Source organism: Triturus cristatus, chromosome 7 (genome assembly GCF_964204655.1).
Source record: "Triturus cristatus chromosome 7, aTriCri1.1, whole genome shotgun sequence".
NCBI classification, from domain to species: Eukaryota; Metazoa; Chordata; class Amphibia; order Caudata; family Salamandridae; genus Triturus; species Triturus cristatus.
Window position 1 is genome coordinate 1,094,037,346 of NC_140590.1, and position 16,568 is coordinate 1,094,053,913.

At 42.1% G+C, this 16,568-nt stretch overlaps 1 protein-coding gene across 2 annotated transcripts in view; it reads right to left on the reverse strand.

Annotated features, from left to right (window-relative positions):
- Positions 1-973: 973 nt before the first annotated feature.
- LOC146811149 (uncharacterized) overlaps positions 974-16,568 on the reverse strand; it is a 244,954-nt gene continuing 229,359 nt past the window's right edge. The window contains exon 9 of one of the 2 annotated variants that reach the window (XM_085618215.1): positions 974-992. The gene's annotated coding sequence lies outside the window, so the exon portion shown is untranslated. Of the gene's footprint in view, positions 993-11,903; positions 12,100-16,568 lie in introns of those variants that run through there. The other variant, XM_085618213.1, reaches the window with a different exon arrangement.

The following is a 16,568-nucleotide window of genomic DNA, read 5'->3' on the forward strand; positions in this document are numbered from 1 at the left end:
TTTGAATTTCTTACCAATAATATGGCAGTGTATATGCTTTTACCTTGCTGTCTACAGATATAATTGAACTATTACCTGTCAGGCAGTTGTTATCATAGTGCACACTTGGTAAAAACATATTGTATTCGTATGACGTGCTACATATTGTCATGATCACAAAAGATTTTAATTTGAATATCTAGATTTTGATGAAAATAGGTGTGGTTAATGTCATTCTTTTCTGGATGGTACGGAGACAGTTTAAGCAGTGCCTCTTTTAAGCTTGCTGTTTTAATACACACGTGATAAAAGTGCCTCATCTTGCTTTAGGCACTGTATTTTATCATGAATTCATCTGCTTTATGCCAAGGTCATTATGTTAATCACTTCACTTTAAGAGCTATAACACAATGTTTGTTTTATTTGGCAGTTAGATTTACTCTACTTTAACTAACATATCCACTAATAAACAGTGTGACGGCCAGTCCTATTGGCTGTGCGGTGCAGTTTGAATGTGTTTCCTGGTGTGCAATTGGCTCAGAATCCCCCCAGTAGCTGTGCTAGTATTGTAAAGGTTCTCTGCTCAGTAAGTCCCCAAGTGACCCCAGCAATGTCTGTAGAGCTGAAACTGGCAGAAGAATTCCCGCCTCCACAAGGAACAGTGCTGAACAACCATGATGTGTTGGATGGTTTCTTACCACTGATAGTAATATTTTACAAAGTTTGCGTAAAAGTCCAACGTCCGCTCTCAAATGCAGTCTCTGGCTGCTCAGTCTATCCTCCTAGATCTAATAAATGATGGAGTCGAGACAGGGACTGTGATGCTCTTTCTACTTTATTGGAAAAGTGGCACAAGGAATAGCAGAATCACAAGAGGTTCCTAGAGAATAACGTGTTAAGTCGAAGAAAGAGAAATTGATCCCTTGTGTAGAAAGTTGGAAAGGGCCTGTTTCCACCAATCAGCGTTGTTGCAGAATTCATCAAGTAGCATGAAGACCAGGGGCAGTGCTACCCTGCAAGAGAGAAAAACAGACAATGGTGAATAACTTACTACTGTATGAATGAAATGCAAACCCCTCTAAGCAGATCACTGTAAAACCAACTGATGCAGTGATAGCAGACTTCTTTGTGCATGGTGTGTCAACATAAGCTGGCATAATTTTGCCCTTCATCAAGTTGATACATTAGACAGGGAATGACAGTTCAGAGGGGCATTTAACCGGATATCTTAGGGAATGTGTCCTGATCTGAAAATTAATATACCAGCCTTTGTATTTGTTTAGATTGATCGATGGCTTGTAGTGGTAGTGTGCATGCTGCCTACTGAAGAGATTGTCATTTTTAGTTCACGCTCTAGCCCTGTGAATGCACACCTGCAAATGAGTGAACTTTGGGTCGTGTGCACTTATGAAACCGGGTTCTTAGTGTGTTTGACTCAGTTCCCTAATAAACATCATCATTTAGGCTTAACCCAATTAAGGTCGCACACACTTACGGGGGGAGGGGAGCAAGCACTCGGTTTAACACACATGGAAGTTGCCTTGAGACTCTTCAGTCTATAAGTGGCTTTTTAAAGTGACAGCCCGCTCATAAAAGCGTGTGTTCAGTCCTTCGCAACATTTATGAACAGGGCAGTGTTCTGTCTGTCCCAGCCCTGAAGAGGTTATATTTATTCACAAAACGCCGCCTCACAGAGACACCTCTACCCTGCAGTTTTGCTTACATGAGGTGAGGAAAACGATTGGGCATGTCCAAGCCATATATTGTTCTTGCCTCTGAGCGATAGTCCGCTGTTGACAGCGGGGTGTGTAATCACCTAACATTTGCGTACTAAGATGGGAAGCTGTGTTATTCTCTGAATTAACCAAGCATCGGGGGTGCTGCCTATACGCTCCCTTTTCCCTTTGCTCTAGCCACCCTAGTCAAACACAGCTTCATTTATGATGACACCGTTGTTTCCAACAACAATTCGTGAGGCTCCTAGAGGACTCCAATACAACATTGGATACATAAAGAGTATATTCACAAATCCTTTGCAAGGTTACTAGAGTCTGTATGTGCACCCCTGCTCCTCAATTAGGTTTTTATTCATTGTAGCACCACATTGGGCAAGACAGTACCTATCATTGCATGTAGTCAGAATGTAGTGTCTTTTTCTGTTTTTCTGTCGTCCATATTTATGGGCAGAGTCTGGACCTATAACACACCGTCAGAGATTGGGCAATCAAGCTCACAGACGAAGAGTCGTAAGTCAATCTACCTACACACACTGAGCGATCCCCCCAAAAAGTCACTCTCACACTGATCCTGATGAAGACCCCCTGAACCACAAGGGCGACCTAGGGCAAAACAGGTCAACCAACCACTAGGTGCTCTGGAGCACTAACACGTCAACTAAAGCTCAATTTTTATTCTTTTTTAATATTATTCCTTTCTGACTAATAAAATACTTCCTACCTGAACTGAGGTAAGTTTAACTCACACTTTTCACTATCTACCTATCACTTAAGGCTTCCTAAACCAAACAGTCTCCCTCCTGGTGGAGGACAACAGATTACCTGGAGAACCCAGGTGATTAAGACCCGATAATGACACTGCTCATCTAACTGAAGGAACGGGGTATAAACATAAACTGCACCCTTGACGGAGACATTTTGACTCTGGAAAACTGACACACGTGATTTATTCCCTTTGATTGTGACTTAACCACCCATTAAACAGCAGAACCCCGATGTTGTTGTGGTGGCCATTAAACAGTAACTTTATGGGGCACATGCATCAATGTAGACTTTTGCGGTTCCTTAATTGCGAATATTAAGGAATCGCAATTAAGCAATTGCAAAAGCCAATGCATGTAGGAATCGCTATGAAATTAGCGATTTCTAAACATTCCTTAATTGTGACTCGCAAATTGCGAGTCGCAAATAAGGAATGCCTTCCTATTCATGAATGGGAGATTGCATACGCAATTTGCGAGTACCAATGTTACTCGCAAATTGCGTGTGCAATTTCAAGGGTGCAAGGGAGTCAAAAGGACACCCTGTTGCACCCTGAAATTGACCTGTGCACACATGCTGCGCATACACATGCCCCAAAAGCATGTGTGAGTGTAACCTACAACTTTGAAAAAAGCACTTTAAGGCATTTTTAAAAGTTTTTGCAAATTACCATCAAGTACAAATTGATGGTAATTTGCGGCCCCATTTAGCAAATTTGCAATTTGCTATTCCATCATGCATTGCATTTAAGGAGTAGCAATTTGTGATTCCTTAAATGCAATCGCAATTTAAGAAATCTAAAAAAAATTGCGATTTCTCAAATTGTGAGAGGCTGACAGTTTAATGCATCGCAGAAGCCCTTATTGCGGATGCAAACGGACGATTTTTTGCGAATCGCACAGTTTGCGCTCGCAAAAATGGTTGATGTTGACGTTACATTATGGTATGGTATGTTATTTATTCTATGTATAGCATGTAGGTAACATCAAGTCAGCGCAAGTCACAAAAATTCATATGATGTTGAATTTATATAACATGGAATTTGTATAATGTCACGTGGTTTAATTTGTATAAAAGGTCACGTCACACCACTTGCCTGATGGCAATGATTATGCAAAATAGGAGGGGGGGCGGGCCGACTGGGCCGGCGACCCACTGGTGGCACAGCTCCTTAAGAGGCCCGAGGAGCAAGCTGGGCGCCCTCTTGCCCCTGGCTCGCTCCCCGCATACCTCGTGTGCCCCACGTTCGGGGCATTTAATTTTCCCCACCCACCAGCCCTAAAATACAAGCTACAAAACAATGCTAGTCGAAGGTACTATGTAAGTTTACTTAGGCCTTTTTTCCCGTTACATGTGTAGGAAGTTGACGTGATTGTATGGTTTTACATAGGCCCCCATTTTTCTCCTTGGTCATATCTGAACTTAGGCCTTTTTCCCGTTTTTTAGCTGTGATTGGTTGTGATCAAATATGGATGTTGTGTGTACTTAGGCCTTTTTCGCGTTATAGCTGTGATTATGTTGTCATTAAAAGTGTAATATTGTGTGTACTTCGGCCTTTTTTCCCATTAGTACAGCATGCTTTGTATTACTATGGTCTGGTTTTAGTTAGTGTAGTTGTCCTTTAGCGAGTTCTTTTCCCTTTTTCCCTAGGTTCATCGTCGTATTTATTAGGGTTGGTCAGGCGGTAATGTCATGATCGGTGAGCAGCAATTTAAGGTCCTGGGGGGGCGTCACCATCCACGGAGGGGGCGGCCCAGGGGGAGGGGCCACTGGTCCCTCCTAGAACTTCAGGGGCAGGAATATCCGCTAGCTGCTTAAGATGCGGGGGAGGGAATCACGCTTTCCTTAGGCTGGTAGCCACCCCGCACATACATCATGACGTCAGCAAATGACGCAGAGTGTAAGGGCCCTCCTTGTTGGTTAAATGGAGTTCACGATGCCGGCGGGGTAGGCGGTCCCCTGTCGCACATGCGCACCTGTAGATAAGGGCGTGGCTAGTAGGACTTGACACCGGTTAGCGACCTTGCCGTCGGGCCAGAAATGTTAGAATGCAAAATTCAGGCAGGATGTTAGATTCGGATAAGAAACACGCTGTATTAGACTTTTGTTAAGGTTAGCCTTTGATATTTGTCTTCAATACTGTAGATCTAATGTTATGAATTTTGCGGTTCTTAACATATTGATGTAATGCTGATATTCATCCTTTATTGTTTTGTATAATAAATACGGCCGGGGGGTCCCTGACCCCCCGCCTTCCAAAGACAACTTGCCTATGTCAATCCTTCAAGGTGTGGTGTGGGAAGCTGGGAGGGGAGGGTAGCCAGTCACGGACCATGAAATAGACATTTCTAAGTTTACCTCAAGAGGAAAGGAGGGAACATTCGGAGCAATTTAGAGAACAACCATGTTTTAAGATGTAATTTGTGAAGACATTTGTGATATATGGCATGTTACTGGCAACTGTACTGCTCACTTTTTGAAACTGTTTACAAAACATGTATGTATGCACCAAACGGTTGCTTGAGTTTACACAGTAGTCCAGGCGAAGCACTTTTGAAAAAAACGTAACTGTGTCGGACTTTACCTAAATCTATATAAACATTTGTAAAGCTCACGTTCAACCCGAAGGGCATCTCGGAGCTGGGTGACAGATGAGCACTGATGCTTTCCAGACTGGCCGGCTCCATCACCCGCGGAATGCTTGACTTTCAATAGCACTTATCGGTCAGGGTTCTTCCTCGTCTCTACTTTGCAAGCAAACATGTTAGCAAGTGCCTCTGTCGATGCTGCAGCGCCAATGCATGGATGGTGAAAGCGCCTCGTGTTCCTATCTTAGGCAATGTGAAGCGCATGACTTTTAATATGAAAATATAACGTTAGATTTTAATACTTTATGATACAGTGGCAATGCCTTCTTGGTTTTTTTGCTCACTTGTACTGTTTTCTACTTGCAAAAAAGCATTTAATGGTGGCGGTTGTGTTTTTTTGTTGTTGTTCAGCCCATTTTTAGAACCTACTTTAATTTTTCCCGCTCTAATTCATCATCCTGTTCTTATTCCTCTGGTAACAGCTGGATGTTTGAATTTCTTAGCAATAATATGGCAGTGTATATGCTTTTACCTTGCTGTCTACAGATATAATTGAACTATTACCTGTCATGCAGTTGTTATCATAGTGCACACTTGGTAAAAACATATTGTATTCGTATGACGTGCTACATATTGTCATGATCACAAAAGATTTTAATTTGAATATCTAGATTTTGATGAAAATAGGTGTGGTTAATGTCATTCTTTTCTGCATGGTACGGAGACAGTTTAAGCAGTGCCTCTTTTAAGTTTGCTGTTTTAATACACACGTGATAAAAGTGCCTCATCTTGCTTTAGGCACTGTATTTTATCATGAATTCATCTGCTTTATGCCAAGGTCATTATGTTAATCACTTCACTTTAAGAGCTATAACACAATGTTTGTTTTATTTGGCAGTTAGATTTACTCTACTTTAACTAACATATCCACTAATAAACAGTGTGACGGCCAGTCCTATTGGCTGTGCGGTGCAGTTTGAATGTGTTTCCTGGTGTGCAATTGGCTCAGAATCCCCCCAGTAGCTGTGCTAGTATTGTAAAGGTTCTCTGCTCAGTAAGTCCCCAAGTGACCCCAGCAATGTCTGTAGAGCTGAAACTGGCAGAAGAATTCCCGCCTCCACAAGGAACAGTGCTGAACAACCATGATGTGTTGGATGGTTTCTTACCACTGATAGTAATATTTTACAAAGTTTGCGTAAAAGTCCAACGTCCGCTCTCAAATGCAGTCTCTGGCTGCTCAGTCTATCCTCCTAGATCTAATAAATGATGGAGTCGAGACAGGGACTGTGATGCTCTTTCTACTTTATTGGAAAAGTGGCACAAGGAATAGCAGAATCACAAGAGGTTCCTAGAGAATAACGTGTTAAGTCGAAGAAAGAGAAATTGATCCCTTGTGTAGAAAGTTGGAAAGGGCCTGTTTCCACCAATCAGCGTTGTTGCAGAATTCATCAAGTAGCATGAAGACCAGGGGCAGTGCTACCCTGCAAGAGAGAAAAACAGACAATGGTGAATAACTTACTACTGTATGAATGAAATGCAAACCCCTCTAAGCAGATCACTGTAAAACCAAATGATGCAGTGATAGCAGACTTCTTTGTGCATGGTGTGTCAACATAAGCTGGCATAATTTTGCCCTTCATCAAGTTGATACATTAGACAGGGAATGACAGTTCAGAGGGGCATTTAACCGGATATCTTAGGGAATGTGTCCTGATCTGAAAATTAATATACCAGCCTTTGTATTTGTTTAGATTGATCGATGGCTTGTAGTGGTAGTGTGCATGCTGCCTACTGAAGAGATTGTCATTTTTAGTTCACGCTCTAGCCCTGTGAATGCACACCTGCAAATGAGTGAACTTTGGGTCGTGTGCACTTATGAAACCGGGTTCTTAGTGTGTTTGACTCAGTTCCCTAATAAACATCATCATTTAGGCTTAACCCAATTAAGGTCTCACACACTTACGGGGGGAGGGGAGCAAGCACTCGGTTTAACACACATGGAAGTTGCCTTGAGACTCTTCAGTCTATAAGTGGCTTTTTAAAGTGACAGCCCGCTCATAAAAGCGTGTGTTCAGTCCTTCGCAACATTTATGAACAGGGCAGTGTTCTGTCTGTCCCAGCCCTGAAGAGGTTATATTTATTCACAAAACGCCGCCTCACAGTGACACCTCTACCCTGCAGTTTTGCTTACATGAGGTGAGGAAAACGATTGGGCATGTCCAAGCCATATATTGTTCTTGCCTCTGAGCGATAGTCCGCTGTTGACAGCGGGGTGTGTAATCACCTAACATTTGCGTACTAAGATGGGAAGCTGTGTTATTCTCTGAATTAACCAAGCATCGGGGGTGCTGCCTATACGCTCCCTTTTCCCTTTGCTCTAGCCACCCTAGTCAAACACAGCTTCATTTATGATGACACTGTTGTTTCCAACAACAATTCGTGAGGCTCCTAGAGGACACCAATACAACATTGGATACATAAAGAGTATATTCACAAATCCTTTGCAAGATTACTAGAGTCTGTATGTGCACCCCTGCTCCTCAATTAGGTTTTTATTCATTGTAGCACCACATTGGGCAAGACAGTACCTATCATTGCATGTAGTCAGAATGTAGTGTCTTTTTCTGTTTTTCTGTCGTCCATATTTATGGGCAGAGTCTGGACCTATAACACACCGTCAGAGATTGAGCAATCAAGCTCACAGACGAAGAGTCGTAAGTCAATCTACCTACACACACTGAGCGATCCCCCCAAAAAGTCACTCTCACACTGATCCTGATGAAGACCCCCTGAACCACAAGGGCAACCTAGGGCAAAACAGGTCAACCAACCACTAGGTGCTCTGGATCACTAACACGTCAACTAAAGCTCAATTTTTATTCTTTTTTAATATTATTCCTTTCTGACTAATAAATTACTTCCTACCTGAACTGAGGTAAGTTTAACTCACACTTTTCACTATCTACCTATCACTTAAGGCTTCCTAAACCAAACAGTCTCCCTCCTGGTGGAGGACAACAGATTACCTGGAGAACCCAGGTGATTAAGACCCGATAATGACACTGCTCATCTAACTGAAGGAACGGGGTATAAACATAAACTGCACCCTTGACGGAGACATTTTGACTCTGGAAAACTGACACACGTGATTTATTCCCTTTGATTGTGACTTAACCACCCATTAAACAGCAGAACCCTGATGTTGTTGTGGTGGCCATTAAACAGTAACTTTATGGGGCACATGCATCAATGTAGACTTTTGCGGTTCCTTAATTGCGAATATTAAGGAATCGCAATTAAGCAATTGCAAAAGCCAATGCATGTAGGAATCGCTATGAAATTAGCGATTTCTAAACATTCCTTAATTGTGACTCGCAAATTGCGAGTCGCAAATAAGGAATGCCTTCCTATTCATGAATGGGAGATTGCATACGCAATTTGCGAGTACCAATGTTACTCGCAAATTGCGTGTGCAATTTCAAGGGTGCAAGGGAGTCAAAAGGACACCCTGTTGCACCCTGAAATTGACCTGTGCACACATGCTGCGCATACACATGCCCCAAAAGCATGTGTGAGTGTAACCTACAACTTTGAAAAAAGCACTTTAAGGCATTTTTAAAAGTTTTTGCAAATTACCATCAAGTACAAATTGATGGTAATTTGCGCCCCCATTTAGCAAATTTGCAATTTGCTATTCCATCATGCATTGCATTTAAGGAGTAGCAATTTGTGATTCCTTAAATGCAATCGCAATTTAAGAAATCTAAAAAAAATTGCGATTTCTCAAATTGTGAGAGGCTGACAGTTTAATGCATCGCAGAAGCCCTTATTGCGGATGCAAACGGACGATTTTTTGCGAATCGCACAGTTTGCGCTCGCAAAAATGGTTGATGTTGACGTTACATTATGGTATGGTATGTTATTTATTCTATGTATAGCATGTAGGTAACATCAAGTCAGCGCAAGTCACAAAAATTCATATGATGTTGAATTTATATAACATGGAATTTGTATAATGTCACGTGGTTTAATTTGTATAAAAGGTCACGTCACACCACTTGCCTGATGGCAATGATTATGCAAAATAGGAGGGGGGGCGGGCCGACTGGGCCGGCCACCCACTGGTGGCACAGCTCCTTAAGAGGCCCGAGGAGCAAGCTGGGCGCCCTCTTGCCCCTGGCTCGCTCCCCGCATACCTCGTGTGCCCCACGTTCGGGGCATTTAATTTTCCCCACCCACCAGCCCTAAAATACAAGCTACAAAACAATGCTAGTCGAAGGTACTATGTAAGTTGACTTAGGCCTTTTTTCCCGTTACATGTGTAGGAAGTTGACGTGATTGTATGGTTTTACATAGGCCCCCATTTTCTCCTTGGTCATATCTGAACTTAGGCCTTTTTCCCGTTTTTTAGCTGTGATTGGTTGTGATCAAATATGGATGTTGTGTGTACTTAGGCCTTTTTCGCGTTATGGCTGTGATTATGTTGTCATTAAAAGTGTAATATTGTGTGTACTTAGGCCTTTTTTCCCATTAGTACAGCATGCTTTGTATTACTATGGTCTGGTTTTAGTTAGTGTAGTTGTCCTTTAGCGAGTTCTTTTCCCTTTTTCCCTAGGTTCATCGTCGTATTTATTAGGGTTGGTCAGGCGGTAATGTCATGATCGGTGAGCAGCAGTTTAAGGTCCTGGGGGGGCGTCACCATCCACGGAGGGGGCGGCCCAGGGGGAGGGGCCACTGGTCCCTCCTAGAACTTCAGGGGCAGGAATATCCGCTAGCTGCTTAAGATGCAGGGGAGGGAATCATGCTTTCCTTAGGCTGGTAGCCACCCCGCACATACATCATGACGTCAGCAAATGACGCAGAGTGTAAGGGCCCTCCTTGTTGGTTAAATGGAGTTCACGATGCCGGCGGGGTAGGCGGTCCCCTGTCGCACATGCGCACCTGTAGGTAAGGGCGTGGCTAGTAGGACTTGACACCGGTTAGCGACCTTGCCGTCGGGCCAGAAATGTTAGAATGCAAAATTCAGGCAGGATGTTAGATTCGGATAGGAAACACGCTGTATTAGACTTTTGTTAAGGTTAGCCTTTGATATTTGTCTTCAATACTGTAGATCTAATGTTATGAATTTTGCGGTTCTTAACATATTGATGTAATGCTGATATTCATCCTTTATTGTTTTGTATAATAAATACGGCCGGGGGGTCCCTGACCCCCCGCCTTCCAAAGACAACTTGCCTATGTCAATCCTTCAAGGTGTGGTGTGGGAAGCTGGGAGGGGAGGGTAGCCAGTCACGGACCATGAAATAGACATTTCTAAGTTTACCTCAAGAGGAAAGGAGGGAACATTCGGAGCAATTTAGAGAACAACCATGTTTTAAGATGTAATTTGTGAAGACATTTGTGATATATGGCATGTTACTGGCAACTGTACTGCTCACTTTTTGAAATTGTTTACAAAACATGTATGTATGCACCAAACGGTTGCTTGAGTTTACACAGTAGTCCAGGCGAAGCACTTTTGAAAAAAACGTAACTGTGTCGGACTTTACCTAAATCTATATAAACATTTGTAAAGCTCACGTTCAACCCGAAGGGCATCTCGGAGCTGGGTGACAGATGAGCACTGATGCTTTCCAGACTGGCCGGCTCCATCACCCGCGGAATGCTTGACTTTCAATAGCACTTATCGGTCAGGGTTCTTCCTCGTCTCTACTTTGCAAGCAAACATGTTAGCAAGTGCCTCTGTCGATGCTGCAGCGCCAATGCATGGATGGTGAAAGCGCCTCGTGTTCCTATCTTAGGCAATGTGAAGCGCATGACTTTTAATATGAAAATATAACGTTAGATTTTAATACTTTATGATACAGTGGCAATGCCTTCTTGGTTTTTGTGCTCACTTGTACTGTTTTCTACTTGCAAAAAAGCATTTAATGGTGGCGGTTGTGTTTTTTTGTTGTTGTTCAGCCCATTTTTAGAACCTACTTTAATTTTTCCCGCTCTAATTCATCATCCTGTTCTTATTCCTCTGGTAACAGCTGGATGTTTGAATTTCTTAGCAATAATATGGCAGTGTATATGCTTTTACCTTGCTGTCTACAGATATAATTGAACTATTACCTGTCATGCAGTTGTTATCATAGTGCACACTTGGTAAAAACATATTGTATTCGTATGACGTGCTACATATTGTCATGATCACAAAAGATTTTAATTTGAATATCTAGATTTTGATGAAAATAGGTGTGGTTAATGTCATTCTTTTCTGCATGGTACGGAGACAGTTTAAGCAGTGCCTCTTTTAAGTTTGCTGTTTTAATACACACGTGATAAAAGTGCCTCATCTTGCTTTAGGCACTGTATTTTATCATGAATTCATCTGCTTTATGCCAAGGTCATTATGTTAATCACTTCACTTTAAGAGCTATAACACAATGTTTGTTTTATTTGGCAGTTAGATTTACTCTACTTTAACTAACATATCCACTAATAAACAGTGTGACGGCCAGTCCTATTGGCTGTGCGGTGCAGTTTGAATGTGTTTCCTGGTGTGCAATTGGCTCAGAATCCCCCCAGTAGCTGTGCTAGTATTGTAAAGGTTCTCTGCTCAGTAAGTCCCCAAGTGACCCCAGCAATGTCTGTAGAGCTGAAACTGGCAGAAGAATTCCCGCCTCCACAAGGAACAGTGCTGAACAACCATGATGTGTTGGATGGTTTCTTACCACTGATAGTAATATTTTACAAAGTTTGCGTAAAAGTCCAACGTCCGCTCTCAAATGCAGTCTCTGGCTGCTTAGTCTATCCTCCTAGATCTAATAAATGATGGAGTCGAGACAGTGACTGTGATGCTCTTTCTACTTTATTGGAAAAGTGGCACAAGGAATAGCAGAATCACAAGAGGTTCCTAGAGAATAACGTGTTAAGTCGAAGAAAGAGAAATTGATCCCTTGTGTAGAAAGTTGGAAAGGGCCTGTTTCCACCAATCAGCGTTGTTGCAGAATTCATCAAGTAGCATGAAGACCAGGGGCAGTGCTACCCTGCAAGAGAGAAAAACAGACAATGGTGAATAACTTACTACTGTATGAATGAAATGCAAACCCCTCTAAGCAGATCACTGTAAAACCAACTGATGCAGTGATAGCAGACTTCTTTGTGCATGGTGTGTCAACATAAGCTGGCATAATTTTGCCCTTCATCAAGTTGATACATTAGACAGGGAATGACAGTTCAGAGGGGCATTTAACCGGATATCTTAGGAAATGTGTCCTGATCTGAAAATTAATATACCAGCCTTTGTATTTGTTTAGATTGATCGATGGCTTGTAGTGGTAGTGTGCATGCTGCCTACTGAAGAGATTGTCATTTTTAGTTCACGCTCTAGCCCTGTGAATGCACACCTGCAAATGAGTGAACTTTGGGTCGTGTGCACTTATGAAACCGGGTTCTTAGTGTGTTTGACTCAGTTCCCTAATAAACATCATCATTTAGGCTTAACCCAATTAAGGTCGCACACACTTACGGGGGGAGGGGAGCAAGCACTCGGTTTAACACACATGGAAGTTGCCTTGAGACTCTTCAGTCTATAAGTGGCTTTTTAAAGTGACAGCCCGCTCATAAAAGCGTGTGTTCAGTCCTTCGCAACATTTATGAACAGGGCAGTGTTCTGTCTGTCCCAGCCCTGAAGAGGTTATATTTATTCACAAAACGCCGCCTCACAGTGACACCTCTACCCTGCAGTTTTGCTTACATGAGGTGAGGAAAACGATTGGGCATGTCCAAGCCATATATTGTTCTTGCCTCTGAGCGATAGTCCGCTGTTGACAGCGGGGTGTGTAATCACCTAACATTTGCGTACTAAGATGGGAAGCTGTGTTATTCTCTGAATTAACCAAGCATCGGGGGTGCTGCCTATACGCTCCCTTTTCCCTTTGCTCTAGCCACCCTAGTCAAACACAGCTTCATTTATGATGACACCGTTGTTTCCAACAACAATTTGTGAGGCTCCTAGAGGACACCAATACAACATTGGATACATAAAGAGTATATTCACAAATCCTTTGCAAGATTACTAGAGTCTGTATGTGCACCCCTGCTCCTTAGTTAGGTTTTTATTCATTGTAGCACCACATTGGGCAAGACAGTACCTATCATTGCATGTAGTCAGAATGTAGTGTCTTTTTCTGTTTTTCTGTCGTCCATATTTATGGGCAGAGTCTGGACCTATAACACACCGTCAGAGATTGAGCAATCAAGCTCACAGACGAAGAGTCGTAAGTCAATCTACCTACACACACTGAGCGATCCCCCCAAAAAGTCACTCTCACACTGATCCTGATGAAGACCCCCTGAACCACAAGGGCGACCTAGGGCAAAACAGGTCAACCAACCACTAGGTGCTCTGGATCACTAACACGTCAACTAAAGCTCAATTTTTATTCTTTTTTAATATTATTCCTTTCTGACTAATAAAATACTTCCTACCTGAACTGAGGTAAGTTTAACTCACACTTTTCACTATCTACCTATCACTTAAGGCTTCCTAAACCAAACAGTCTCCCTCCTGGTGGAGGACAACAGATTACCTGGAGAACCCAGGTGATTAAGACCCGATAATGACACTGCTCATCTAACTGAAGGAACGGGGTATAAACATAAACTGCACCCTTGACGGAGACATTTTGACTCTGGAAAACTGACACACGTGATTTATTCCCTTTGATTGTGACTTAACCACCCATTAAACAGCAGAACCCTGATGTTGTTGTGGTGGCCATTAAACAGTAACTTTATGGGGCACATGCATCAATGTAGACTTTTGCGGTTCCTTAATTGCGAATATTAAGGAATCGCAATTAAGCAATTGCAAAAGCCAATGCATGTAGGAATCGCTATGAAATTAGCGATTTCTAAACATTCCTTAATTGTGACTCGCAAATTGCGAGTCGCAAATAAGGAATGCCTTCCTATTCATGAATGGGAGATTGCATACGCAATTTGCGAGTACCAATGTTACTCGCAAATTGCGTGTGCAATTTCAAGGGTGCAAGGGAGTCAAAAGGACACCCTGTTGCACCCTGAAATTGACCTGTGCACACATGCTGCGCATACACATGCCCCAAAAGCATGTGTGAGTGTAACCTACAACTTTGAAAAAAGCACTTTAAGGCATTTTTAAAAGTTTTTGCAAATTACCATCAAGTACAAATTGATGGTAATTTGCGCCCCCATTTAGCAAATTTGCAATTTGCTATTCCATCATGCATTGCATTTAAGGATTAGCAATTTGTGATTCCTTAAATGCAATCGCAATTTAAGAAATCTAAAAAAAATTGCGATTTCTCAAATTGTGAGAGGCTGACAGTTTAATGCATCGCAGAAGCCCTTATTGCGGATGCAAACGGACGATTTTTTGCGAATCGCACAGTTTGCGCTCGCAAAAATGGTTGATGTTGACGTTACATTATGGTATGGTATGTTATTTATTCTATGTATAGCATGTAGGTAACATCAAGTCAGCGCAAGTCACAAAAATTCATATGATGTTGAATTTATATAACATGGAATTTGTATAATGTCACGTGGTTTAATTTGTATAAAAGGTCACGTCACACCACTTGCCTGATGGCAATGATTATGCAAAATAGGAGATGTCACGACTTGGAACCATTTCTAGCAGGTATAAACAATTTTGTTTTAATTTGATGTTTATTGAACATTTGAAATGATTTATTATTCATTTAGAACAGTGTATATATGTTGTTGTCTTTTTTTATTTTATTGGATGTTTTTAAATATCTGAACAAACTAATTTATTCTGATCAATTTTCTAACAAGACCTAGGCACACAACTAGATAATAAACAGTATGTAATATTATTACAACAATTTGATTCAATCAAGAACGATCCATAATCATGCTGCAGTAGTGTTGCTGTTTCATTAATGCGATTTTCATTAAGCCACAACAGAAACCAGCCAACCCGTGTTTCGTCGCATGTGGAAAGCAATTCCGCGACTTCCTCAGGGCTGAATATTGAAGTCTAAATCTTTGTATTCGCATTGCCGGTGATAATTCCAACCCGACTGGGCCTAAGCAGTATCTGTGCACAGTTAATCTTGAAGGAACGCCGGGCTGCCGGTTCAGAGGTTCTCCGGCATGCCACAGCAGTGTTCTTTAATATGACCAAAGAAGATAGATGTTGACCGCGCTGCTGGTGAAATAGCTCACAGGCTAGCTAGAAAAAAGTCCCAAGGTGCTGGACTCAAGAATTATTATAGTGACCAATGGTGGTGAATTTCGTTAGGTTGAGGGGGAACGTGATTAAAACTGAGATCGCGTCTTTAGGGTAATCCGAAGCGTGTATGCTGTCAACTCCTCACGGCAGTCATCTGTGTTCCGGGTAGTGGACTATATTTGATCTGATCAATGTCTGATGTGAAAGAGTGGTGAAACTCGATTAGTTCATGGAAATTGCCCTGAGATTGGTTAGAGAAATGCTTGCAATCTTTATATTGGCAGTCAGGCCCAAAACAAGATGACTGCTCTTTCTGATGTGACTACCGCAGCCATTCAAACTCAGTTAGCCAGCTCTATGCCTGGGGTCACTGAAAACCACACTGACAGTTCTGAACAGTATCATACAGCCACGGCCCGTGCAGGGCGTGTTGGTGGGGCGGTGACGTGGTGCAGAGGAGGGGCAGGGTGGGGGGTTGCAAAATGCGGCATATGGCCGATTTCAGGTAAGTTACGAAAACATTTAATAAAACGAATTTCGTTGCGCGCGCTGCATCGCATTGCTGGTATCATAGTTGTGTTTTTCTCATCTCAACCACATTTGGCTGGTGTTAACCTCCAGTTGACAACCAGTTTTTGACCAAATTAAGCCTTTCATCTTTCTCTGCTATATACATCAGAAGTTTTGGTCCTATGGAGAAAGGAGCAGTCTATACATTACTTGTGGAATATAGCTAATTTTCACAGCTTTCTGCAAATGCTAAAGGCAAACCTTTCCATACCATCTGGGCACTTACAAACTGGGACACTTACTAGTTGTGAAAAGAGGCATATATGTTGTAGTTCTGAAACATGTCGACTCTGCCTCTTTATGGATGAGTGAAAATGCACTCTATTAATCCTTTGGGTGGTGTACAAAGGCAACAATAAAATTAAATATAATGATACCCCAAACAATTTTGTCCTTACCAACACCACCCGCTTTACTACAGTATTTTGCAGGATAATCTAAACTAGATAATGTTGGTGGGTCACTGATATTATGTTGCTCTCACAGCCATAGATCACCACACCTTAACATATAGACGGTATCCATCATTTATTTTAGTTGCACTTTCAACTTTGGGTTGAGCTAAAGGTGGCTTCAGCATTTGCACTGTGTTGCTGCACACTCTTTCCTAAAGTTGGACTTGTGAGTATTAACAAAAACAGTATACTATATTAAAAATTACCATTGGAAAAATGATCTTGCATGACAACTTTCACAGCAATT